The 27487-nt window shown below is 36.3% G+C and overlaps 1 protein-coding gene across 7 annotated transcripts in view; it reads left to right on the forward strand.

Moving 5' to 3' along the window:
• The window catches only part of TRPS1 (transcriptional repressor GATA binding 1), a 279500-nt gene that overhangs the window by 26297 nt on the left and 225716 nt on the right, over window positions 1-27487 (forward strand). The window contains exon 2 of one of the 7 annotated variants that reach the window (XM_082364224.1): window positions 13105-13272. The exons of 5 other annotated variants lie outside the window; for them this stretch is intronic. The gene's annotated coding sequence lies outside the window, so the exon portion shown is untranslated. Of the gene's footprint in view, window positions 1-4699; window positions 5592-13104; window positions 13273-27487 lie in introns of those variants that run through there. One more of the 7 variants, XM_082364226.1, reaches the window with a different exon arrangement.

The following is a 27487-nucleotide window of genomic DNA, read 5'->3' on the forward strand; positions in this document are numbered from 1 at the left end:
TTAGGCCTCAGAATTGATACTATGAAAGTGAGTAAGAGCGATGGATCTTAATGATGAATCAAAATTATGGTAGCGTATTCATCCTTATCCTATTTTGGAAAATCACAGCTAGAGTTTTAAGTGAGGTAAGTGAAGTGAGAAGCTTAGCGGAGAAGTTAAATCCACTTAGGCCTATTCATTGAACTTTCATAGATTCATTGAACTTCTGTAAACGCACCAGGTGAACAGGAAAGGGTCTGAGAGCACAGCAAGTACAAAGGGAAAATGCAGATAGGGCCTGAGACAAAATTACCAAGAAATGCTTACTCTAGGCCTGCTTGTTGGCTTAAAAATTTGATTGTTCCTAGCAAAAATAAAATAGGAAGCTTCCAGCCACCTCTTTCGAGTCCTCCAGCTCTTAAGTTAAAACCTATGGATCTTGCTGGCATCATGTTACTTTTCCTGCTGGTTTTAGGAAAAGTTGATCATTTAGAAAAGTCTGCCAGAGTTAAAAATGCAAGGGGCAGCAAAGGAAAGTCATGCGGGCGGCCAGTTCTTGACGTGGACAAAATGAGAATGAAAGTTTCTGAGCTCAGTGTTGTAAAGTTTCTTACATGCTACTCATTTGCTTAGGCCACTTTCTCGGATGTTCCACCAGTTAATGTATAAAAGCAAACTAGCTCTAAAACGGTGTGGGTTTTTTCTCTTTCCCCAAGTATGCCAGGGTTGTGAATAAATACAGGGTTTGTATGGGAAGATGAATCGTTTCCTGTAAGTTGTGATGCTCACAGGACAGTCTGGAAACGATACCAACATTTTGAGGATTTTTTTTTTTTTTTTTTTTTTACCTTTAAGTGAAAGTTTATTAATGACGTGCTTAATCTTAACAAGTCAAACATATCGTTCTTAGAGCTTCTCTGTCCTCAGATTTCATAACTTCATTTTTAAGCTATACCCTTGGATGGAAACATCTCTAGATTCAGTTAATATACAGGGCCACCAACGTGCTAAAGTTTGACAATTATTTCTGGATATCAGTAACGTGAAAATAAAACTCCTAAAGGGAAACAGAGTTTTAGTGCCAACATTATGACTTGATTTCTCTAAATGAGAGGCATTCCCAAGCTTCATTAATACTCTGTTGGCAAAGTATTATTTACCATCGGCGAGTTGACGTTTATGGCTTCCTGATATATCTGTTATATGTTAGGATATGTGTGTGTAGAATACTTTTCCACTCATAGTAACAAAGTCGGACCCTCTCCAAATAAATGGTGGAACATAGCAAGTTCCTCACAAAAAAGTTAGTCACTCTTTAATTTTAGACGCTGCAAGGGTCTTTGCTGCTTTTTAGATTTTGTCCTTTGTCTCTTAAAGGTAACATTAAAAGAAGGAGAAAAGTGTCATAGTAGCTGGGAAGTCTGACTTGATTTTAGAGCTCAGCATTTTGAAGAGTAGGATTTTATAGGATTTTATAAACTCTTCTACATACTTGCTTAAAAATAGGTTAGAATCCGTATAAGTGTGCTAGTCATAAGTGACTTACACATGGCCCTACCATATTTTCAGTATTATTTTTACTTTTCTTTTAAGTCACATACCACTCCTGAGTTTCCTCTGATTTCCACAGGGTAGGTCTCGCTAATACACACAAGGAAATCTTCATTCATAAGGAAAACCTTCAAAGCAGGGAAATGAATTCATCTGTGGAAAAGCTGCTTTTTAAGATTCTAGTATTTCAGTGATGTTTCTATTATTATTGTTGTTATTATTTTTGATGTGTGTGTGTGTGTGTCTGTGTCTTGTGGGGAGGGAGAGCGAGAGAGAGAGAGCGCGCGCGCGAGAGAGAAGAAATACAGACTACAGTTTGCAATTAATGACCTGCACATTTGTACTAAATACATAGGGTGATAAGTTTTAATAAACTCTTGTCTTACCTTCTTTGTTGAAGTAAATAAACATTACTGAAAGTTTTCAAAGGGCTTGCAGTAAATTGTTTTTGAGCTAGAACTTTATTTTGAATTTGAAATGAGCACAGATATTGATAACAGGCCTTTAAATTTTTTTAATAATACATGTATGTAAAAATTTTTTTCCTTCAATACCCCTTTTGGTAGCAAACAATGTAACAACACTATACTATTGTGTGCAAAACAAAACAGACTTTAAGAAAGTTAGGGGCAGGTGTTTATAATGGATTTAAAGGGAAAATTATTATTTTTGTAAAAAGTGATGCACTTAAAATAAAATGACTGGTGCACATTAAAACATATTCTTATTAAGATAGTCTGTGGTGTGTAAAATGCAGCCATTCATTCAACAGGCTGACAACTTTCCACTTGGTATTTGCCTTTGCTTAATTTAGTTTCCGCAGGACAGCTAGTGTGGTAGTCTGCCTCTGTTTTTGGCAGGCATAGAAAACTATAAACTCAGACAGTTTTGTCCCAAATACTGCAGCTCACAAGTTACAATCAATTTGATAAAAACAGGCAAGTTTTATGGACTTGCTTTCTGTTGTTCACCCTTGGTCAAGCTTTCAGGTAACAGAGGGTTCTTTCTCTTCCCCTCTTTTGCTGGTTATAAGTACTAATAGCCTTGATAACTAATTCTGAGTCTTGTTTACTCATTTAGCTTCCTTATTTATTGCTGATTGAAATTTGGGGAAATTAATGACAGCATGTCTAGACTTGGTTTTACTTTTACTGTCTATCTATGTGATAACATAGATAGACATATTCTATATTCATCTTTTGATACCACCATACAGAAATAAGTGAATTCTTTGTTACTATTCTAGTTATGATTTATGGAATTGTAGGGTTCCTCTTAGATAAAATATGAAGCAACTCTTACAGCCTTTGTCAAGTAGAAATTTAGTCTGATTCTCTCAGGGCACTTGTAATCATCATGGATAGAGAATACTAACGCACTTTGCAGTTCTTTATGTTGAAAAAAATTGAGAACAGTTTTTTATAATTATCAAAATTATTTACCTCCTAAAAGCTTTAACCAGTAGATTAAAGTAAATATGTTAAAATACCAAGTGGTATTTTATACACTGTTCAGTAGCAAACAGTGTTGCGGAGGGAATAACCACTTTTAAAAATTTATCCTCGGGTGTAAGTGGGTCTTAAGCCGTTTGTTTATTTGTATAGGATATTCTATTAATTATATATGGCCTATCACTCAGTGGTTCTCAGATCCCTGGGAACCAAATTCGTTGGCCTTTGATTTGGTTCTCTGATGGATATAATAACGTAGAACTTGGTTTAGGTTAGAAAGAGCTTTGGGTTTACGGAAACCCCTTTGCTGAATTTGCAGAAGGATCTATGGATGAAAATGATCTAAATTGTTAAGAGTGAGTTAGATGAAGAAGCTGGCTGGTTGCTGCAGCTGTAGTAGCTGTTATGGTAGCAATGTCTACTTTTTGTCGTTAAACTTTTTTTTTTCCAAAGAGCACAAATCCAGGCAGCAAACTGAAGATGAAATTATCTATGTACTTCACATTTGAAGCATCAGTGGAAATCATTTTCTGATTCAAAGTTATGATCGAAATACAAATAACATCAAAACACCCCAAAGAAAGACATGAAGGATACGCTTTTTGTTCCTAAGTATGTTTCATTAAAAATAAGAAAGAAAACTTTTAATTTTTAAAATGTTTCTAGCTCTTTAAAAACCTGCAGTAAATACTTTACAAGTGGCTAGACACCTTCCCTGGTGGTTTAGTTTATACAAGCAGGAAACTTTCTCTCTTACTCTTTCTCTCTCTCTTTCTTGTTTTCTTTAAACCAACTGACGTAATGCCAAACTTTGCTTTAAAAGAACAGACAGAAGTAATTGGTAGCTTTTAACTTTTAATAATGTTCTGGATTGGTTTTAGTGGCCAAAATGCCATTTAAAAAAAAAAAAAAAAGTTCAAGTAAGAACGGGCTTGTGGCCTGAAGAAGAAAGGCTCTGTTGATGCAGTTATTTTTATTCTGTTTTTCAATCTGTTATTAAAAATCTTTCCTGCTGAGCCCTGCTGGATTTCTCCAATTGCTCTCTGTGATGGCTGGTGCATTTCAGGTTACCGTAACTTAAACAGTTTTTGGGTTTTGGGGAGAGTGGGTATTTGTGTTGCGTTATTTCTTTCTTATTTGGGGGAAAAAAATTTGTTTTTGTTTCATTTGACATGAATTAATTAAGATTATCAATGGCGACAGGTCAATGAATACGTTTATATAAAGAATGCTACACCTGTTAGCAGGAGTCTGAAATGTGGAAGTTTAATTGTGACATTAATCATTTTTATGTGCAGAGGAAGGAAAATAGATGAAACTTTACAAAAATATATTTTTAGATTGAAAGCGTTAATTTTAAGGGTCATTTTGTTTCTATGGGCGGCCCTTTTTGCTCACAAATTCAGATGATAGTTTTTAACCCTATTATCACACAGTGTTTTTAGTTTCCTTTTTTTTTTTTTTTTTTTTTTTTAATAGTCATTTTCTCTCTTCCTGGTCTTGTATAGGCAAACAGAACTTTCTCCAGTTAAGAGATAACTTGGTGATGTTGGTTGACATCAGGGCAACTTCAGAAGCTGGCAAGTAGGAAAATCTTTTCAGAGGGCAAAAAGATTTGTGCCAGTTTTTCCTTCCTTGGAGAAAGACGTTCCACCCAGAAATGGGGCCCTGTGCCCCATTTGGTGGGCCAGAACTGACTATCGACATTTCTGGTAGGAATTGTTCGGAAGGTTTAAATCTTATGGTTACTTGTCTTGGTTTAAATCTTACAGTTACTTGTCTTGGACTTTGCTTTTAACCCCAAATTTGTTCTGAGGGTTTTTGTTTTTGTTTTGTTTTCCTTTTACACAGAGTGTGTTTTAGAAATAATACATACTGAAAATTAGGTATCATACAGATACCTTAAAACGTCTTTTAAGGCATTAGTAATTATCATGAAAAGCATTCCGTATATTCAGGGAAGTAGAAGAGTTCCCTGCGTGGAAATTTGATGGTTTTGATTTACCTTACGTTTTTCTCATTTTTTCTTGTGAGAACTACAGATTTCAGTTCAAATCAGGCATTTTTTCTCTGCTAACCACTCCTTTACATAAGGATGTGTCAGGAAAAACTGTAGGAACTTAAGCTATAACTTGTTCGCATCAGCATAGAGAGAGTATCTTAGAGTGAGTCTTGATTTATTTTTTACAAAGTTTTCAAACAGGAATTTCAGGTGATGGGTCTCTCCGTCACTATGTTTTTATTGAATGAATATTGGTTTATTACTGCAAAACTGAGGGAACAGTAATAAAGTTTGGTGAGAAGAGAAAAAAAAGGAAGAGAGAGGTGTTCAGAGCTGCAGTCCTTTAATATCAGTAGTTTGTTTACTGTTCAGTGGTGGGGAGGGGTTGGAGAGGCTTTGTGGAAGATGATACCAAAAAAAAAAAAAAAATCCATCAATTGCGCATAGGATCCCCTCCCCTTAAGGTTTACTTAAACAATATGTTTCGGTTTTGCCTCAAGCCATTCCGCACCACTTCTGCTCCAAGAATCCACCACTATCTTGGTTCCTGAGCAATTAAGGATGACCCTTTCTGTTATATAATGAACTGCAGTATTGTTTGAACAAAGGTAATGTATTTTGATTTGTGTGATATTCTGGTAACTAGCAGTAGGATGTCTGTAGTATGAGAGGAAATCTAGCATTGTGAATGCTTGCAAATGGTTGATGTATCCACGGTATGTTTAAATTACTGCTGATATGTGTGCATGCTATTGAAGGTATGTGTTATGTATGTAGTATTTGTGGATGGACAATACGTAGATACACCTTGATGGTGGAATCCACTTTGCTAAACAATTAACTCTACACTTTAAAACATAAATCTTTTAAGGAGATACATGACCTACTTTATAAAGTCTCGAAGTTTGAAATGAGTTTGGAGTTTAAACATAATGAAGCCATCACGATCATAATACTTATACCTACGCTGAATTTACTAAGAAATTTAAGAAATGACAAAAAAACTGTACATCAGAATGCCACCTTTCAGTGTATCTAAGAAATGCTTCTGCAGATAATTTTTTTAAAATCCCAAATTTCTGTTGAGAGGAGCAGTTAAGTGACGGTGCTGTTTCTGAATATGTCTTTTTAATGGATAGCACTTTATAGTTTACGATTCTGTCATCTTAAAACGTTATGTAGAAATAATATGGAACATGTAAAGACTTTGTACTATGATCCAATGCGTTTATCCCTAGGGTGATGGATTCTGTGCGTCACCCAAATGTGATGCTATTTGCCAGGCTTGTAATACTGGTTTGAGGGTTGCTGTATGTCCTATTTCATCAAGCAACACAATACAACAACTTTGGTATCTAGGTAATTGACGGTCAAAATACGTTCTGGAAAATGTTCTAAATACTTTTAAGTAAGTCAGAAGTTAACTTATAGATTCAGTTTATTTAGCATGAATAAACAAGTGACTCACTGTCAGCTATTTAAGCCTTCTATTATAGACAGTGTTAGAGGGAAATATACAAGTGTCCATAGTTTATTTTCTGATTCTTTTTTCCTTTATTTAATGGGAGCATGGTTCTCTTTTTTGCATTTATAATTGCTTTATCTGTTAATTATTTGTATCCATGATAGTGAGTAGTATTATAAAGAATAATAAACATATTCATATTACCTAATGTATATGTCCCAAGCTTTAAAAAAGCATTAATATTACATTATTAAATTATTAGAGTAACCAAGAATGAACCCAGTAGAGGATGATAGATATACCACAACTGCTATTTAGACATTAAATGTATTTTAGCTGTAGAAAAAGGAGAGGAAAAAAGATTTTTGCCTCAAAATTTTTTTTCACTTGTAGAATTTGGACAGAATTTATGAAACTTACAAATCAACAAACATTTTTTACTATAACATGTGTTTCTTGGTTAGATTCTACAATATGGCTTTCAGTGAATCCTTGTGAATCAGTATTTCTGTTTCGCCTTATAGAAGCATGTATTATATCTGAGATCAGATACAGCTATAAATAGTGTTAATCTATACGGCAGACGTTAGTTTGTGGAATCTGATTTCTCTATTACATGGTACACTTCATGTGTAAAGGGATCAAGCATTACTAATCTATTTTAGCTTTATTGTTTTCTCTGAGCTATGCACAAGTGTAGCATATGAATTAGTGACTTCATATGAACTATGTACATGTACATGCATATGTCTGTATTCTCACTCGTATAGAATGTTTTCGCATTACAGGCACCGAATGGAATTTTAACATAGTACATATTTTTTTTGAAATGACTTTAGTCTTTGTAATATCCATTTTAATTACTTAATGCATCCCAACACCTATCTGAGGGTTAATTTAATTAGAATTTTGGTTCTGAAATGAGAGTGAGAGTGGCAAAACAAATTAAAACTAACTTCTACTTGTGACTTCTTTGTGATGTCAGTATCCACACATCTTTAGCTCTGAAAGATGCAGAAAGAAATACATCAGCCTGTTTTTTCTTTCAATATATATATATATATATATATATATATATATATATATATAAAACTTTTAATCAAGGCCCATGTTATTAAATTTTCTCAATGCATATTAGTCTGATTGTTAAATAATTAATAGTTCTTTACCAGTTATTTATAGATATATCTTTGAGATTGTTTAAAATCATGTATTTTTCTGTATTTGGCTGCTAAATTTTTATGTTAATAAATTGATTAAATTATAAATTGAAAAAACACAAATTATTATGTTTAATACTGTCTTTAACTTATTTTTGGAAGTATTTTTTTTAAAGATTATTGCAAATTTTACTCCTCAGGTTTGCCAACTTAGGTACGTTTTAGAAGCTAACTTTAGGTACAAGTGGACAGTGTAAGCAATAACACATTTAAGTAATGAGTAATATGAAACCTCATTTTTCTGTAATTTACAAGCAGATAGTAAGGAGATGTTTCTCTTTTGTATTTAGAATGAATTTGCATTACATTCATTGGATGCAAGATGTAGTAAATTACTTTAAGAAGCTCGCTGTCATCTAAACCCCAATTACAATAAACTCTTTATTTTACTCTCTGTCCCATCACTGTTTATTCTACTTTTAAATGTCTCGTTCTTAAGACAATTTATGTTGTTGAAAGAGTGTCCTCATTATTTACATTTTACTTTTCCTTTGTACTTTGATAAGCTTTAAATAAGAAAGCTGTCACTCAAGATTTCAGGCCAGTAGTAAAAAATCATAAAGTACACATTTTATGTGTAAATGTTTGTGTATGATCTTGCATGTTCACTTTGTCAAAACATTCCACTCTTTAGCATTCCCCATATTTGTGTACACTCTGTACACACCTGTCTTGTACTTTTTACTCCCAGGATAGTTCAGTAGATCATTGTTAACATTTAATTATGTGTATACATGCTTGTCTCACTCCCTGAATAATTCCATTGGCAATAATAAAAATTAAAAAGTGAGACCAGTGATGATTAGAAATGGAAAATAGGGGGGTAGATATTAGCGTAAGCAGATTTCCCTCCTTTTTGTTTTTCCCATTTTCGGTTCCTATTTAAAAAGATTTATGTATGTATATCTGAGCAGAAGAGGGATTTGGATACTGCACAATCCATTATAACATAAGGAACTGTTGCTGTGTATGGCTTTCCTTATTTATATATTTTTGACATGGAAAACTCTGACCTCTTTGCCTGTGGTACTTGGGAATTTTAGATAAACCCCACTGGGGTCCCACTCATCAGTTCTGGCTTTGCGTGACAAAAAGCATCCTCTAGCTTCTGGTGTGCTACTGTGCTGTTTCCCTTCAGGAGTGGAAGCCCTGTAAGTTAATTTGGCATTTGAAAGCACAACTAGAATTTTTCGTTTTTGAAAATCCTCTGGATGGTTTTCAGAGGAGTAAGCAGAGATCATGGGCAGCGTGATGTTGTTCATCTCAGGATGCTAAAGAAAATTATGCTGAGAGCAAGCATGCTTCCTCTGGATTATTCTGCCATGCTTTATTACCTTTTTTTTTCCTCTTTGGGATCTAATATTTCAGGTTTTGGAGGAGTGAGGCTTTCTCCTTTCAGTGGAAAAATGTGCCAGCTCTAGGATTTTTACTTCCATTTCTTTATAATATTTATATTTTTAGGGAGAGAGGCATGAGAAGAAGAACTTATATACTGTAAAATAATAATTTGATTTTCTTGTTTGCTCTTGAGCAGGCCTTTGCCATTCCATTTCTATGAGGAAATGCATCCAATGAAATTAAATAAAGTTGTGGTATAATTTTGCAACAATTCTAAGCACCAACTGTGACATATTTCTGGCAAAAAAATTAAGGCAATTTTAGATACTCAGTGCTTCCACCAAACTCTGTATTCCAAGTTTATAAATATGAATTTGATCGTTTGATCATGGATGGTGCTTGAAATGAATGTATCTTGATTCAGGGAAGAGAGTACTTAAATTATGCTCACCATCAATGTGCTTTAGATTTGCAAGAAATAGAATGCCAAGCATCACGCTTTCAGCCCTTTGAGATCTTTAGGAAAGAGTTTTACTTGTTTATGGTAGCTTATATTCAATAACATCAAGCACAGACCGTTTATCATATTTGTGCCTTGAGCTGTAGTGAAGTTCAGTAAGTGATTGTATTTCCATCAAGGTTTGGGGAGTAATGAACACTTAGTAGCCATCTGCTAAGGATGGTTCTGAGGTTTGGAATTTGTAACTGATTTTTAGGAGCTACGGCGTAAGTATAAAATAGGTGGAAATACTCAGTGATCTCCTTTTATAAAAGTTAGTTCTGTCTTTAATGTCTAGGAAAATATAGCAGTGAATATTTGCTTTTTGTATGTTTTGTCTCCAAGCAGAGGAAACTGACAGTTTTATGTTTTAAGTGCCGAAAGTTGTTCTTGGCTATGCACCCCCTAAGTTAATCACTGAGATGTTAACTTGATTTTCTGTCTTTAAAAAGTTTTCAAATTTTAAAGCACAGTACGCTTCCATTATCTCCAAATTGACATCCTGCGTTCTGGATTGGTTTTTAGAGAAATGTTCTCCAAATTCTCTTGAATTGCTTTAAGTCCATTGATTTTGAAATACTGAGTTTTGCTTTTTTAAGCTTTTCAGAAAGGAGAGGAAATACTTCATCTTTTGAGGCTTTTCTTATTATAGAACCCTTTTTATCTCCCATAAAATGCGAATTAATTTTGCATTCATTTTTTATTCTTGTGTGTGTGTTATCTTTTCAGAAACTCATTTTGAGGCATCAGAAATTGATCAGTGATTTGAGCTTCCCTTTCACACCTTCCTCTGATAAGATATTTTGGTCATTTCTAAGGAGTCACTAAGGATAAATCCTTTCTTATGTCATTTGCACAGTTTTATTTTTACTTCAAATGAGTGGTATTCGAAAAGCATATATTTATTCCTTGAGGTTAATTGCAAAAATTATGAACAGTATAAAATAACATGACATTTAGTTGTTTCTCATTTGCGTCTGAGGCAATTTGTATCTAAAAATTTGATTGAAGGAAAAAGAAAAAATATTTCAACCAGCCTTGAAATCAGTGTCAGATAGTCCTACAGAATTTTCCAAAATTAGTAAGAAAATGTGAAATATTTTCAATGCACAGGGTTAAAATTAAACTGCATATATAGTGGATACTTTAACCTGACATATTTTACTGTAAAACTGTTTTAGTATAAAGAAAAATTCCTCTGGTTTTGCCTGTATTTTATTTTTTTGCAAACTGCTTTGCTTAAAATGATTGGCATCCTTAAATTATAGTTTTGTGTAAAACAAATAAGGCTGCTACTTAAAGAAGCAGCGGCTCTGCACATTCATCTTAAAGACTATTTTGAAATATTTGCATTTGGAACAAGTGCATCAAGCCCTAAAGAAATAGGTACCAAATTGCAAACTAGTATCCCAAACACATCACCCAGCTATTCACTGAAAGTGGGATTGACTCTGAGAAAGCACATTATTTCCATTCGCAGTGTAGTGTTTTTAACAGTATTTTGGTGTCTCCACTGGTAGAAACGTGGACATTTCAACCAACCACCTCCTTGTTTGGTTCCCGTGATGTCAGGTGAACATTTTGCCAGAACTTTTGGTCTGGTGTAATCAAACCGTGTTGTGGAATTAGGCTAATATGATGATTTCAGATCATGTTTAATGTGTTATTTTGAAAAGATACTTTAAAAAAATTCACCTATTTGGAATATAATGGAAGAGCCTGGGCAGTGTTTTTAGATTTGATTCCAAGCCTCTAGCTACAGATCAAGAAGGACAAAATTCCACAGATATTTCTTCTTTTCCTAATGTAGGAGAAAATGGGGCTTATTTGCATAAACACTTCTGTAGAAATAGTTGTTCAACTTTATTTCGACCAAAGATGATTGTATAAAATTGGAGCAAACTTTCTGAGCCCGACAATATTGTGCATTTTAGTTCCTTCGGTAACATGGATAAAACCATGTACAAAAGGAAACTAAGAAAAGAATAAATTTCATCTCCTGTTGGAGGTTAGATGTAGAGTGAACTGCTTAGTCTCTGAGAGAATTTTCTTAGCTCTGTGCCCCATTTCCTTGGCTGGCGGGTACATTTCATCATGTGCATGAGTGTACAATGTTCTGCTTCCCGCATACATGTGCACATGTGGATCTATTCTGAAGAGTCTTTTAACACTTTTTTGTTGAGGAAAAGTAGACCGTGGCCAAGGAAACACTTCTTTCCTCAATGGCTGAACTTTCCTTGGATGGTCCGTTTTGTATCTGCTGCTCAAGTTTAAATTTTGTTTCTTTGTTTTTCTTTAATTCAGGTATTGTTCAGAGTGACCATAGGGTCCTGTTTTATTTTGAGTGATAGAAGGGGCATGACCTCTATCCATTTGAGCAGACTCGTCTTATTTTACAAAGGAGAAAACTGACAATTAACTGAATTTTCCATGATCACACAGCTAGTTAACTAAAGGACTGAACTAGAATTCGTGTTTGATCACCATCCTCATTTATATCTATAACACTAAACAATTTTGACATTTGTTGAGGAAATCTGCCTGCTATTTGCTATTCACTCATCTTTATTTTTCCTTTTGTGGATGGATGGGAGAATAGAATTAGAATACCATTTAGTATGCATTGGGGAATTGATGATCATATAATAAGTCAGTTGGTATATTCCATATTATTTCTCTATCAATATCTTATGAAGATATGGGAATCAAATATTTAGTCTAGAGGTTACCCTGGAAGGTTAAAACGTTACTGCAGAAAATCTAGGCTTAATGTCTCTTTCACACACCTGAGCAATAGATGCCTCTTTGGGTTCATATATATAAAATCCAGTTGGTCTGAAGAATTGGTTATAAAATGATCATTAATAAGAATTTAACTTTGTATTATTATTCTCCTTTTAACTTAAAATACCTCCAACATTTATCTATTTTGAGACCAGTTTAAAAAAAAGCAATCCATTTGAATTAAGGACTTTTTTTATCTTCCAAGAAACTGAGAAACTGGACTTTTCTTTACTCATAACACCCATAAGCCCCTTGGCAGGTTGAAAACTACAGACAACATCTGTGAGATTAGGCCTGAAATGTGCAATGAGTTATTAAAATGTGGTTGAGAAACCATTTGTGGCATTTTACATAGACTCCTCAGCATTTATAAAAACAAATTAACAAAAGAATAATGAAGGAACCTCATTTATTTTAAATGCTTTTCTTATCCTGTCTTTTGAATGATAAATTTCAACCTACATGTAGTGAAAATGAACTATTTTAAAATATAAATTTAATCTATATTTTTTAGCATTTCTTTAACATTCCATTTTTATCTATGACGCCGCTGTACAATATGGATGCAATTAACATTTCTTTATTGGTTGTAGTTAAGCTAATTTTAATCATTTAATCTGTTGCATTGGAAAAACGGGAAAAAAAATCTCTGTCTTTTTAGACATCTGAGGTATTTCATGTAAATCTCTTGTTTCTTTTTAGCTTTCAGTCCTAATAGCTATATTATATAATTTAAAATGTTAATGCAACTCCCCCATCAGTGAAATTCGTGATTTCTACCCCCCCATGCCACCATTTCCATTTCTGTTTTAAAGAATTGTGGCGAATGCCATGCAGAAGGGTATTGGACCCAAGACCTCCCCAAACTCTTTCAAAAGACAGCTTCAGAAGCGGCTTTGGAAAGCAGGAGGAGGTGTGTCCACCGCTGAAATGGGCTGGTTTGGTCCAGGGTCTGTATTTGAACTCGCATGTTCAGTTGCAAGGTGAAGATACCTGTTGGTCTGGCTTTTGTTTGTCTGGGTTTTCCTCTGTTTCTTAGCCAGAGGGCAGACTTTTTTTTTTTTTCCTTTAAATATGGTTGTTTTGTTTCTTCAATGTTTCTTTCAGGTGAAAACCCTTTATAAATGGCTGTGGATAGTTATTCCTGTAAAAGGATATAGTTTGCTTATGGAAGATTATCATATTCAGTTAGTTAGAGAGTAATGGAATGATCTTTAACATTAAAAAGCAGTTCTTCCAAAATGGATTAAGGAACCATTTTGATTATTATGCTGATCATCCTACAGAGCGAAAATCTCTTTCTTGGTGTAGTGAGCATACTATACAGAGCAAGGCTGAAAACTTCCATTATTATTATATAAATATCTAGGATTTTCCCCCTTCTCCTCCTCTGGCTATTATTTCTTTATATAGGTTTTACTTTTTACTTTTTTTTTTTTGCCCCGGCTGTAAATTACAGTTTAACATCCAATATATACCTAATTGAACCATAGGAAACACTATCAGTGCCTATCTCGCCCTAGTCTGTCTTTTTATTTATTTATTTATTTTATTTATTTATTTTTGGCTGCACTGGGTCTCCGTTGCTGCACACAGGCTTTCTCTAGTTGCAGCGAGTGGGGGCTACTCTTCGTTGTGGTGCACGGGCTTCTCATTGCAGTGGCTTCTCTTGTTGTGGAGCACAGGCTCTAGGCGCATGGGCTTCAGTAGTTGTAGCATGCGGGCTCAGTAGTTGCGGCACACGGGCTCAGTTGTTGTGGCTCGTGGGCCCTAGAGCGCAGGCTCAGTAGTTGTGGCGCACGAGCTTAGTTGCTCCGCAGCATGTGGGATCTTCCCGGACCAGGGCTTCAACCCGTGTCCCCTGCATTGGCAGGTGGATTCTTAACCACTGCACCACCAGGGAAGCTCTCACCCTAGTCTTTCTTAATGATTTTCTTAATGTTATTTTGGAATTTATTTTTCTACTTGATTCTCTCCCTTATATTCCAGCTATCTATTTTTCTCCTTTGACTTTAGGAGATTGGAACTTTATCCTGTATTCTTGGCATTGCAGATCAAAATAAATTTAAAGTGGTTCTTACTCTGAGCTTTGTTTATCAGAAAGTACTTTTTTGTTGGCTTTTAAAACAGATCAAATCCAGATAAGGTTTAAATGAGTTTTTTGTATTTCATTTTTTCTTTCCACTTATTAAGGGATTTGCTTTCCTGATAAATCAGTATACATTTAATTTTATTTTATTCCCCCTGAATCAAAACTATTCTCCCTGAATATATTCACTTACTTTTGGTAAACACCTTCTCAAACAACTTTAAACCATTTTATACTTGTTCTCACAGCACGTATTTGTGAACAAAAACTATCCTGGATATTTTATAGAAGGTAGTTAAATGGCATTTATCTTCTGCTCTTTTGGATTATAATCCAATTGCAGTTCTTGGAATCTAGGAAAAGTTCAGTTGCAATTATATAGCTAATGTATGGTTACTGAAGCTGAGAGATAGGTTATGGTTTAAGCACTGTATTGATTTTAGGTAACAGTCGGCAAATAATGAAGGTAGTTCCCTTGACAGTTTAGAAAAATACAAGGTAAAATGAAACAAAAGGCTACTTTTTATTTATTTCCAGATGGATTCCATCTCCTACTTGGCATGGCACAAAGTCAAAACGCTGCTCTTTGAGGTTTATTAATTAGAATGTTTCTAAGCCAGATATGGAATCCTGTCTCCTTTTTCAGATAAAAGGTAAACCTACTCATATATAAAAATAACTTTAGAGGGGGAAAATATTGAAAGCCTGAATCTGGGGCTCTTTTCATGTACATCTCCCTGACTCCTCCACCTGTGGACACTGCTATATTGAGGACACCAGTGGCCTCATGGCAGCCGAGCCCAATGGTCTTTCCATCCGACTGCACCTCTTAAATGAATTGGATGCTGCCAGCCACTCTCATGAGTATCTCTCTTGGCTTGGCTTCCGGGGCACTGCATCCCTGCCACACTCGTTCTAGTCTGTGCTTGACTTTCCTCTTAATCTCTGCAATTTTCCTTGAGGATTATATGCTTTCACCTTTTGATCTGAATGAAATCATTCCAGTGTTTTATCTCTAGACCCAAGTTGACTCTGAGTTCGGGTTTATCACCTGTTTGTCATCATTAGCTTGGCATGCGGGACCCTAAACTCTGCTCCCAGTTTATCAGTTCCATCTTTACAATACCATGTGTTCTATCCTTAAAGTAGTATTGAGTTCCAGAACATGGCCAAGCCTACCTTCCTTCATGTTCTCCCCTCTCTGAAATGCCTTTCTTTCAACCAGGCTTAACTATAGGAATTCTACCTATTCCTCAGATGTTGACTTTTGTATTTCTTCTTTCTGAAGCCTTTCCATTTCCACTCATTTAGATTTAAACATCCTTGCCCTATGCTTTCACTTATTTATGGCTTTAGTATAGCCCATACCAGAATCCACTTGGCATTGCAAGTGTGAGGAGAGTAAAAGCATACCCAATTTCTGTTCTTTTTACAATGCCTTGGATACAGTGGGTTCTCAAACATGTTGTATTACATTGGCACTTAGGAGAAGTACACTTTGGCCAGAAGAGCATAAGACTTTTAGGGGTTGAGAAAATTGTGAAATTGGATTGTCAGGTTTCAGAGAGGAAAAGGATTATCTGATGTTGCATAATTGATAGACATTTTTTGAAGTCTGCCCTAATGTATTATTCCTAAAGTGTCATACTGCTGGTTACAACTTATGTTGTATTTTGCGCTGTGGTTTCAAATTCTGTCTTTTACTGATTAATGTCCTTGAACCAAGTGTGACGGGGTCAGTGAAACCGAGGCAAAGGGAGACCCAAATACATTGGCGAACCTTAAAAAAATGAAAACCCACACCACGTTGTTGCGCTTTATTGATATTGCAGTTGAGGTACCACAAAGTAATCAAAGATGCAAATTGATAAATGTTGTGCTCTTAAAATATGAGGGATAACAGTGTTAGCCTCTAAGGCCATGAGTGGGGAAGGTATAGTTTTAACTTCCATGTGTTGAATATTTGTCAGCCAGATGTTGTGTTCTGATATTTGTGGTTTATGTATTGGCTTCATGGTGAAAGTTACCTGTAAGTGGTTGATACTTGGATGCTAAGTGGGCGAGGATGATTTAGACCTTCAGAAGGAGATATCCTAACGAGGATATTGATGAGTAGGGTTTGTCAGGAGCTGAGAAGAACCATAAGTAATGCTGCTTTGGGAAGTTCAGGTTTATGGCAGTGAGAGGATATTGAACCCCTCTTTGCTCTTTTTAATATCCATGTCTCCTTGAGAGATGACCAGTAAAGTGATAACTAAATAATAGCTGCTGAGACATTTCTCATGTTGAAAGAAGAGTGTCTGAGACTTCTTTGAATACTTGATTTTTACTAATCACTTTAATTTCATCTTAAAAGCCAAGGAACAATTTTTGAAGCTTTTTTTTTTTTTTTTTATAAGACCATACCCTTAGCCTTCTTCTCTCTGTAGTTTTTTCTTTTTTAAACTAAAAAACTTTCTTTTATCTGAGAATTGGGAAGTCCCTTTGATTTCATGTGTGAATCTGTTAAGCACTTAAATATTCTTTTAAACAGCTTTGGGAAAGTATTAAGACTTGCTATTATTGTGTATTCCCAAATCTGTATGGACCTGGAGCCATGAAGGCGAAATCAAGGAGAGGATCTATTTGATGAATTTCTTTACTTCTAGGACAGCTCATTACTTGTAGGCCTGGTATTTGTCTATTTCTTCCTTAATAACAAAACATTCCAAAGCTTCCTAGAAACCGTAGCTAATTGCATCTTTCAAACATAGTTTTCTGATGTCACCTTGTGTCTATCAGCAACTTTAAAAATCTTTTGAAGGAGATAGTTAGAGTTTTAAAAGTAATATCTGTCTGAGATTTACAAACTATTTAAGTGACAGGAGAAAGCGTTTCCTCGAAGAGTACATTCTAGTTAATGAGTAGGGGCTTTTAAATCTTCTGTACTTTTCCACAACTGAAGGGGTGCATACTTTTGGTTGAAAGTGAGTAGGCGAAATTTAGTCCTGCTGTTCTGGTAGTCTTGGTGGTTTAGAAATCTCTTTATTGCAGTTTTATAATCCCTGACATGACTGTCCAGCTCTCGTGTCTGCTAAATACAGAAATAGAGGAAGGAAATGTATGTTTTGGCTCCATTCAAATGGAGCTTATCAGACTGTATGTAGGAGGAGTGGACTTTGTTGAAGATGCCTCTGTTTGCCAGCTGGATAGCATGTGCGCTGGGCGAGTTTCCTGTCTGCTAAAGCTGTGTGCTGCCCTTTAATGATGGGCAGGAGCACATTATTAAATGGGTCGTGGTGTTTTCACTTGTGAAAATCAGGGTGCAGAGGGCATGCAAACTTTGCCCAGAGGCTGGCCACAGTTTGCATAGAAACGAGTGACTCGAAGCAACAACTGATTTGGTGGGTGCGTGGCGAGCACTGATCACTAAAAAAGAAATGAGGGCCACCACCGGCCACAGGTGAGCTAGCTTTTGCAGGGGAAAGGCTGCATCCCAAGAGGTTAGTTTTCCATTAGGGGCCACCTGCAAATGATGATAATGGTTCACAGTTGTCGAGCACTGCTTGAGTGGCTTGTCTCCACTTGAGACAGGAACTGCTGTCATCCCCATTTCTCAGGGAAGTTTAATCAACTGCTTAGGCTACAACAGGGTGCAGTCACAGCATTAGGACTTGAACCCAGGCAGTCTGGCTGGAGCACTCAGGCTCGGTCAGTTCTGCTTTATTTCTCATCTGCGGTGAGCACGGACTTGCGATGCTGTATGTTCCGGGGATTTCAAACACTAGGTGACTGTCATATCAGCAGTGTTCCATTCGGCTTTCTACTTAAGCCCTCATCTACCTTTGTTTATTGTCTGAGAGATAAAACCATCGCCTTTATATATAAGACATTTTAAGTCTGGTTTGCGTCATAATTCATGTTCAACTTGCATTCTTTCTATAGCGATAGCTGTAATCTCCCGTTAAAAAATCTATATTAGTCTAAGTGACTGCCTCTTCTTGGCTCCATTACAGCAAAAAGGCTGTGATCAGCAAACTCTCGTAGGGGGAAGTTGTTGATTGACGTGGGGCTGTGGTGCTGTCCTGGAAATCCTCTGGGCTTTGTGTTTCTTAAATTATTTGCACTCCTGGGTAACTGCCCCTGCACCAGATGGGGGTCTTGACAGCGTGGCTTTCTGGCTTGGCTTCTGTTTGTTACAAACACATAAAAAGCAAAGGTTGGATTGGGTGAGACATACAAATAAACAAGCAAAACCTTTCGTCATCTAAATATCAGCCGATTTGTCTGTGTTGGATTAATAAAAAAGTAATTTATATTTTATGAATGAGCTTTAAAGCCCCAGTGTGTTTTAGTGGTTAGTACTGCCCCAGAATGAAAAGCCAAGAGTAAAATTGCCTTCTTATTTTGAAGGAGAACTAAAAAATCAGAACCGCAGATCAGTAACAAGAATAGGATTCCATTTTCTTGCAAGGGCTTCTCAAGAAGCTCGAGTCAGAGTGAATTGCTGGTGTCTGGGAAGGAGGCTGCTTGCTGTCAAGGGCCCTGCCTTTGAAGCTGCAGCGACCGACCCGAGCTTTGGGTGTGTCGGTGGCGCTCGCTGTCCCCTGCGCCCCGGGGCCGCTGCAGCCACGCGTGCTCCCCACCGGGCTGTGGGCGTGTTGTCGCAGGAAGTCCTACGGAAGCAGCCGCGCTCGCCGTCCGGCTTCCTCGCCCGCTTCCCGGTGCGCGGAGCTCCCCGCCGCGCCGCCTCCCCATCGCCCTCCCTTTGCCCTGGCTGCACGGGGACCCGCGTCCTACCCGCCCGCCGCCCGCCCGGCCTTCCTCGCGTTCCTCCTCGTGCATCTCCCGTCGCCTTGCCCTTCTCCGCACTTCCCAACTTGGTTCCCTCTCTCCACGAACTCTTTCTCCTATCTTGGTTTCTCCTTTGCATCCTCTTCTTCTGCTGCCCCTGTTGGATGTGACGCTCACATTTCACTTGCTTCTGCCTGCCGATCCCCAGATGGGTTTTTCAAACCCTCACTCCGCTTTAGATCTTCTGATTCACCTGTGATCAGTGTACCTGTGCAATTGACATGGAGAGACAGTGGCCAGTGGAGATAACTGAAGTTCTTGTTTTTCATGAATTGAAAAAAAAAAAGAAAACTATTATGAGCCTTTCAATCAGTTACATACTTTCTCATACAGAGTTTTCAAGGAGCTGCTTAAACCTCTGTTGCTGATATTTTGAAGTATGTGTATTTACACAGACCTTCTCGAGTAGATGGAGGGATTGGATCTCCTGCATTCTCAGTCAGAAAGCTATGAATAAAATGAACACAAGAAAGTCATATGCACCAAGTCACAATTCAGGTTATAATTTAGTAGTCTTCATAAGCACATGAAGCCTTTTTGGAGTGCCAGAGGCTTCTGTTTTATTTTTGGTGTTCTGGGAATTGAGGCCTTTATATTTTTCTTGAATTACAAATTTGGAGACAGTTGCTCTACATGGATCCCTATCAAGTTTAATCCCTCTCTACATTATCAAGTTTATTTTTAAATTAATTCTTTTTAGAGCCATGCTTTTTATATCCTTTCTGTTTCCTTTTCTGGAAGCCCCTATTATTATGGCCATATCATGAAACATCAGTACTTTTAGTAAACTTGCTCTTAAATTCCCTACTGCAAGAGATATTTAATAAGGATTGAACTTTATTGAGTCATATAATTTATATCCATTTGCTTCATTTTTGCCTTGATGGTTCCAGTATGCCTGACATGAAGAAAATAGTTGATATATAGCTGGATCTGAGGGGTCCATTTTAACTTGTAGATGATAGGATTTCTATATTGATGCCTTGGTTAATTTTAAAATTAAGAAAAAAAAAAAGGAAACTTAGATCCTCCTTTTTAACTTGTAACAAATTAACTTCTAGTATTGAGTTCCATAGGGAGAGTATGTAAGTTGATATCATAAATTGATTTCATAAGACAGTATGGAACTCGAGATGTTTGAAAAAAAGTTGACCCTTAAATATGTGAAGTGATTTAATACAACACATCTTTTAAAAGTAATACATTGCAAAGAAAATGATAATCTTATGATAAAAATGTCAACACATACTAAACCCAATTATTAGTAGGCACTGTTCTGTCCTCAAAATTCTTAACTGAATAATAACTCTATGAAAACAAAGTACTGAAGTCACAGCGCCAGGAGCACTGGTTCTCATATACAAATAATAAAGACTGAGCCTACCATACATTTTTCTTATTGTTGGAACCACTATTCCTGGAGTTTAAGAGGTATTTATTACTTCAGCGGTCATAAACATGCATCACAGTATGTTTTAACCTTTTTGGTTTTGGTGATTTTTTTGTTTTGTCTTTTTCTATTATCTGAGGACTTTGTCCTCTTTCCAAGCTTATTTGTTCACCAGCTATGTAGAAAATAAAATAAAGACGTTTCAGCCATCTCAGTGCCTCCAGGGCCATCTGATTGTCTGGAATAGGTTTATGTCCAGCTGTGTTCGGAAGATCCATAGGTGGTAGCTGTGTTTTCTTATCTGTGGAGTGGCTTTGTTGGAATAAAATCAGAATTAAAGTCTCTAACATCTCTAGTTTACAGCCTCCCCATCTATAGGCTGTGAGTCATATTACTTGGGCTCAGGTTGTGCTGAGAGGGGAAGAGTCAATTTAAATAATACATGTAGAATGGTTTCGGTGAATGCCAAAGGGCTGTGTGAATATTTATTATTATAATAATAATTATAATCATTGTTCTGTTTCTAATCTTTATAATTTTCATATATCATCAACTATGTGAGTACTCATTAGACTGTTCAAAAATGGTATTTCTAAGGCCTTATTTTAACTTTTAACTTAAAGAATTATAATTAGGATAGATACAGAGCGGAATTCTAGCTGTCAGGTATTATTGGGAAGTGTGGCATCAATTTATTCCAAAAGACTAGCTGGCATTGTTCCCTTGGAAAAATATATGCCTTAATTCATCAGTTCTTCTGTTTGGATTTCTGTTGTATAAACTTTGGTGTTTGAGGCCACTCTGAATTGTAAAAGTTCTTGAAAGAAATGTTTTGGGTTATTTTTTCACATTGTCCATCTGTGCCTCATTCTTTGGGTCATTAATGACTTATGCCATCATTTTTATTTTAAATTGCATTTGTACTGATACTTAAGTTTCATATATGACTTTTTTTAATACATGACTTTTTTTTTTAACATCTTTACTGGAGTATAATTGCTTTACAATGGTGTGTTAGTTTCTGCTTTATAACAAAGTGAATCAGCTATACGTATACATATGTTCCCATGTCTCTTCCCTCTTGCGTCTCCCTCCCACCCTCCCTATCCCACCCCTCTAGGTGGTCACAGAGCACCGAGCTGATCTCCCTGTGCTATGCAGCTGCTTCCCACTAGCTATCTATTTTACATTTGGTAGTGTATATATGTCCATGCCACTCTCTCACTTCGTCCCAGCTTACCCTTCCCCCTCCCCATGTCCTCAGGTCCATTCTATACATCTGCGTCTTTATTCCTGTCCTGCCCCTAGGTTCTTCAGAAACATTTTTTTTTTTTTTTTAGATTCCATATATATGTGTTAGCATACGGTATTTGTTTTTCTCTTTCTGATTTACTTCACTCTGTATGACAGACTCTAGGTCCATCCACCTCACTACAAATAACTCAATTTCATTTCTTTTTATGGCTGAGTAATATTCCATTGTATATATACAGTGCCACATCTTCTTTATCCATTCATCTGTTGATGGACACTTAGGTTGCCTCCATGTCCTGGTTATTGTAAACAGAGCTGCAGTGAACATTGTGGTACATGACTCTTTTTGAATTATGGTTTTCTCAGGGTATATGCCCAGTAGTGGGATTGCTGGGTCATATGGTAATTCTATTTTTACTTTTTAAGGAACCTCCATACTGTTCTCCATAGTGTATCAATTTACATTCCTACCAACAGTGCAAGAGGGTTCCCTTTTCTCCACACCCTCTCCAGCATTTATTGTTTGTAGATTTTTTGATGATGGCCATTCTGACTGGTGTCAGGTGATACCTCATTGTAGTTTTGATTTGCATTTCTCTAATGATTAGTGATGTTGAGCATCCTTTCATGTGTTAATACATGACTTTTTGAAAGCCAGAGATTTTGTCTCATACCTTACTTTTCGTATCAATTTTATGACATTTCTTCCTCTTCTCCAAAGTGAGTCTTACAGAATTCCCCTTCAGAATTAATCACTGTCTTATTTGTAAGTAGGTTGTGGTAACTTGTTCAGAATGCATCAGACCCTTTCCTGAGGAGTAGTTTCTCACAGATAATATTTTGTGATTCTCTCTGGACATTTCAGAATTTATCATTTTTTTCCCATATATGGGATATGTGCTACATGATCATATACACTTTGTGAATAAAAATGATTTTTTACTACTGAGGTCACCCAGTTTTTCCGCAGGAGAATAATAAATAGTTACATGATTTCATAGCCACTGTAGGTTGTATTCCATGGTACAGTGATTCTGAGGCATCATTTGCAACCAAATGTCCTAAGTTTTCAAGCTAAGTGTGTGTGTGTGTGTGTGTGTGTGTGTGTGTTCTCTTTTTTTTTTTTCCAAGAAGTAAGCATGCTTTTAACATCAGCGGTAAAGATATTTATTTACAAAATATGTCTATCAAAAATAACAAAATGATTAAAATTAATAGAGGTTTTTTTTTTAAGGTTAGAAGCCCAAAGCATTTTCTTAACAGTGACACATAAGATGCCACTTATATTTTCTAGGGGAAATTACAATGAACCATTAGAATTGTTTTTTATTTGATAGAAAAGAGATCCCTACTAAGAGCACTAATCCTAAATTTTTGTTGGCAAGTGCTGCTGTCAAATTATATTTGGAATAAAAAATTCATAAGTTCTGACTAGGGGCTTGTATTGATGAGGTGACTTGAATTTCTCTTTTTGCTATGCAAATTTTCAAATAATGGAGGAAGTTTTAGAAATCATTCAAGAATTTCCCAAATGGGACTGTCAGAGGGTCTGAATGATACTGAGTCTCTGCAAACTTCTTTGTCATTTTGACACAGTTCCCTATTTATTTTGTGTTCTGCGCTACATGACTCAGTAGGTTCGTATCTATATTTGTGTTTGTATTTTATATTGTATTTTGATTATTATGCACATATATAGTGTTTGTTAATAAGTATGTGTCTATTTAAAAATACTCATATTCCTTAGGCTTTGGAAATTAAGGAAACTGAAAATGGGACTTTTTCCTCTCCACGTCAGTTTTTTTCCTATACAGATCTTCAGTAACTGGAAGCCATTCTATATTCTGGTAATCTGATAACCCATTTTGAAATGCATTTGTTGAGCTCATCGTAATTCCATGTGATTCTAATGAAAGGCATGTGAAGGTAAAGATTGAAAGAATGAACCATAGTTGGTCCCTGTAGAGACCCTGCTGCTGCTTTTGGGCCATCTTTAACCTGGCACCCACTTGTGTTTTTACTAAAACGGAGTTTTCTAAAATTTAAATGATGTCACATTTGAAAGCGATGCCAAGCAACAGTGTGGCAGTTTCTAAATTTTGTGAAGCTAAAATCCCTGGTTACAAGAAAGCATACATGTCACAGATGAGTAGTTAGTAATGACTTCAGTTTAACAGGAAAAGAGCAATTCCCATATGCTGATTCTAGTCTCAAACAAAGAATGTTATAGAAAGATTGCACAGTATTTAACAAGCTGTGAGTTAATGTGACAGTGTCAGTGGATCTAGTTCCAGAAGGAGAATCACTTTACCATATTTCTTCAAAAATATTTAAGTTCTACAGCAAACTTGCTGCAAATGAATCCAGACTGTTCCCCACTGCACCCCATCCCCCAGTTTAGGCAGTAATGCTGAGTTTAGTTAAGCAGATTGCTCAGGACTGCCTTATCCTAAGTACCTGGATACCTAACTCTCATTGTCAGACTCTGAACCTCAGAGGCTTGCCTCCCATGTAAGGGAGACTGGGTATAGATGAGAGAGTTACCCCTTGAACCTTAAGTATCCAAGACTTGGTTTTCAGTACATCAGTTTATCTCTTCCTGAGAGCTACACCCCATTTGGAAATAGACTGTATCCCTCCACATTGATGGACACCTTAGAAGTCAGGACAGTGAAGTAAAGTTGTATTGCTTTCAACCCTTTGGAACACGTACTGCGGACAGTCTTTGATTTGACTTGTTATCAACAGTTCATTTCCAAGGCCTTTCCCAGAGACTTGGTCTCTCTTGTATTTTCATATTGGCACTATGATTTCTGTAGAGCTATGAGCTCTAACAAATGGGTGGGTTTAATTTTGAATTGTAGGCTTGACTGTGTCCCTTTAGAGCTTAGAACTCACTCATTATTTTGCTGTTGCAAAGATTCTTAAAGGCAGGGATAGAGAGGAGCTGGGGAATGGGGGAGAGGGTCTTATTTCCTTCAGTGATTTAGAAAAAAGTGCATATTTTCTGTCAAGGAAAAAGATAACCTTTTTCAAAATCAGAGAACATTGTTTTATCATCTCAGTAATGAAACTGTTTCTCTTTTTCCAATTAACATACATCATTGGATATTAGGAGAGGGAGGTACGTAAAATTAACAATCTATCATGAAGAATTTTTACAAAATGCCTTTTATAAAGGATGTTTTTTCTTTGAAAGCAATTATAAACTTGATAATTAAATGAGATGCAAATATGATTATATTTAAATAATATTTTCCAATCTTCTTATTGCATAAGACATTCCCTGGTAATAGACTGTGTAATTAAGGCGTTCTGATTCTATAAATATACATTCTGCTACTACTGGGTATTAACTGCTTTAAGAAGTTAAGGGCTTCTAATTTGTTAAACGAGACAATGCTTACACTGATTACCTCATGAAGTGACATAGGCGACAGACATTCTGCTGCCACTCTTTGATTTAGCCTGTACTTCTAGTACACAAACTGTTTAAGAGAGATGCTGACTTAAAGCAAAAAATTCAGTGACTTTTGAAAAAAGTGAAAACGAGAAATATAGTCAAATTTATTTTTTTTTCTTTTTCTACCCCAAAATGTTTGGTTGACTGCTTTTTAAAAAATCGTATAATGACTGTGAATTTACCTGTTCAAGAAGTACATCTTGCCTCCCAATAGATACTGGCATCTTGATGTCAGTTTTCATTCAGAGTATGTATAGTGTGCTTGCCCTGTGTGCTGTCTACGCTAGGAGCCTGGAGTCTAGCAGGGAAGAGTAGAATGCAGGCCAACAGTTATACCACATTGCCTTTTACAGTCTCTTGTCTTATGCATTTAATTTGTATCCGCTTCTCTTTTCATTTCCTTTAAAAAATAACTTTGTAGAATAGACACGTGACACATATTTTACAGGAATAAAGACAATACAGGTAAACTCGAAGAGGATAAAACCTGGCTAGAACCACTCTTGATTGTGGTTTATATGCTTCTGTAATCCTTTTGAGTGTGTGTGTGTGTGTGTGTAACTGTGTGTGTTTAAGTGTGTACAGTTCTCTATTTATCCTATTCAACCTCAAAAAAGAAGCAGTTTTGCCAGGGGTTGTTTTTGGAAGTACAAGGAGATCTCTGCCCACAACTTTTTGCAAGCTCTATTACTTCAAACCTGTAACCTGAAATTTTCTGGCTAAAAATGCAGTGTGTCTTGTGCCTAAGGGTACCTTCTTGGCCTTAATACAGATTGTCAGGTCACCTTGTTTCATGCCCTGTGCTCACTCTTCAGGTTTTCTGCTATAGTCTTAGAGGAATTGTTTTGAGTGGGCACAAAGAAGGCTGATCTCTGCCTAAAAGTGACCTGATTTTGGAGTGTTCCTACTTTAAAAACAAATTCCATCTGGATTTAGAAGAATGGGACACTTGAGTGGTGACCAGGAAGTAGTGCTGTGAAACGAAATTTTAGGTGGATCTTTAGTACTTAAATCTGAGGTCTGCCAACTCTTCCTCTGTGTAGATCTGGCTTGAAATCTTTATTTAAAGGTGTGTTGTGTTGGGGTCTTCCTGGCCATTATTTTAACTACTGACTTCCATGGATCAGAATGTACTAGTTGGATCGTTACAGAGTTTCTGACCACATTCTGACTGAGTTCCCAGTGGGACTATGAAGATCTGGGATCATTTTGGAAGGCTTGTTTTTAAGTTACTTTGGAAAACTTCATAAAAGGCCGCAAGTCTAAGAACTGAAGAGTTAGAATGGAGTCAGGAGAAACAGGGCTAAAATAAAACACTAAATATGGGCAGGCAGTTCAGAAACAAATGGGTGTCAAGTAGCTAGGTTAGTTAGCCGATTAACTATTTTTGTCTTTTCAATAAGCTTCAGAAGCTTATTCACTAAATTTCAGTAACTTCAGTAAGTCCACTCAACAAATATTTACTAAGTAGCACCTACTCATTTATGGGTACTGTAGTTGGTCATGAGACTATCAATATGAATGACCGAAGGAAAACACCGTCCAGGCAAGGATTTAAAGTTGGAAGCAGATACATAAAGTAGTAATAACTCCCAATTTGAACTATAGAAAGATATAGTGACACATAAATGCTTAAATAATCCATATCATTAATGTCTTGCAAAGGTATGTCAGTAACCCCATCCTCTCATCTGAACTGGTAAGAAATCTCTGATGTTTTTTAACGAATTCACCCTTCTTTTATGATCAGAATTGAAACATAGTTGATTGTCTGAAATACATAGCATTCTTCATTTTTCACTTTTCTTCAATGGAACACTTCAGACAAGGTCTAGTTCAGTTTTCCTAATCTCTTCTACTTGGAAACTTCAAGTGGGTTCCTGTTTTCTACAAGTGCTCCAGCCTCATCAACTGGGATGCAAGATTCTGTCTTACTAACCTTTGCAACCACATATTTTAGTAATTCCGACTCTTCCCTTGACATGTTTGTATTGGAGAGTAACCCTTTGTTTCTCTTACATCCTGTTTTCTGAAGCGCTGTTTTCTCTTCCCCAGAGCTGTGCATTTCTTATTTCTTCCTCAGGGTCGTCTTCACTCTCATCTCCCTTAAATGTTTCCACTGCTCTTGGCCACATTTCATTCTTTTATTATGAGTGAAATAAATAGTGG

The sequence above is a fragment of the Balaenoptera borealis genome (assembly GCF_965194805.1).
Source record: "Balaenoptera borealis genome assembly, chromosome: 17".
In the NCBI taxonomy this organism is placed as follows: domain Eukaryota; kingdom Metazoa; phylum Chordata; class Mammalia; order Artiodactyla; family Balaenopteridae; genus Balaenoptera; species Balaenoptera borealis.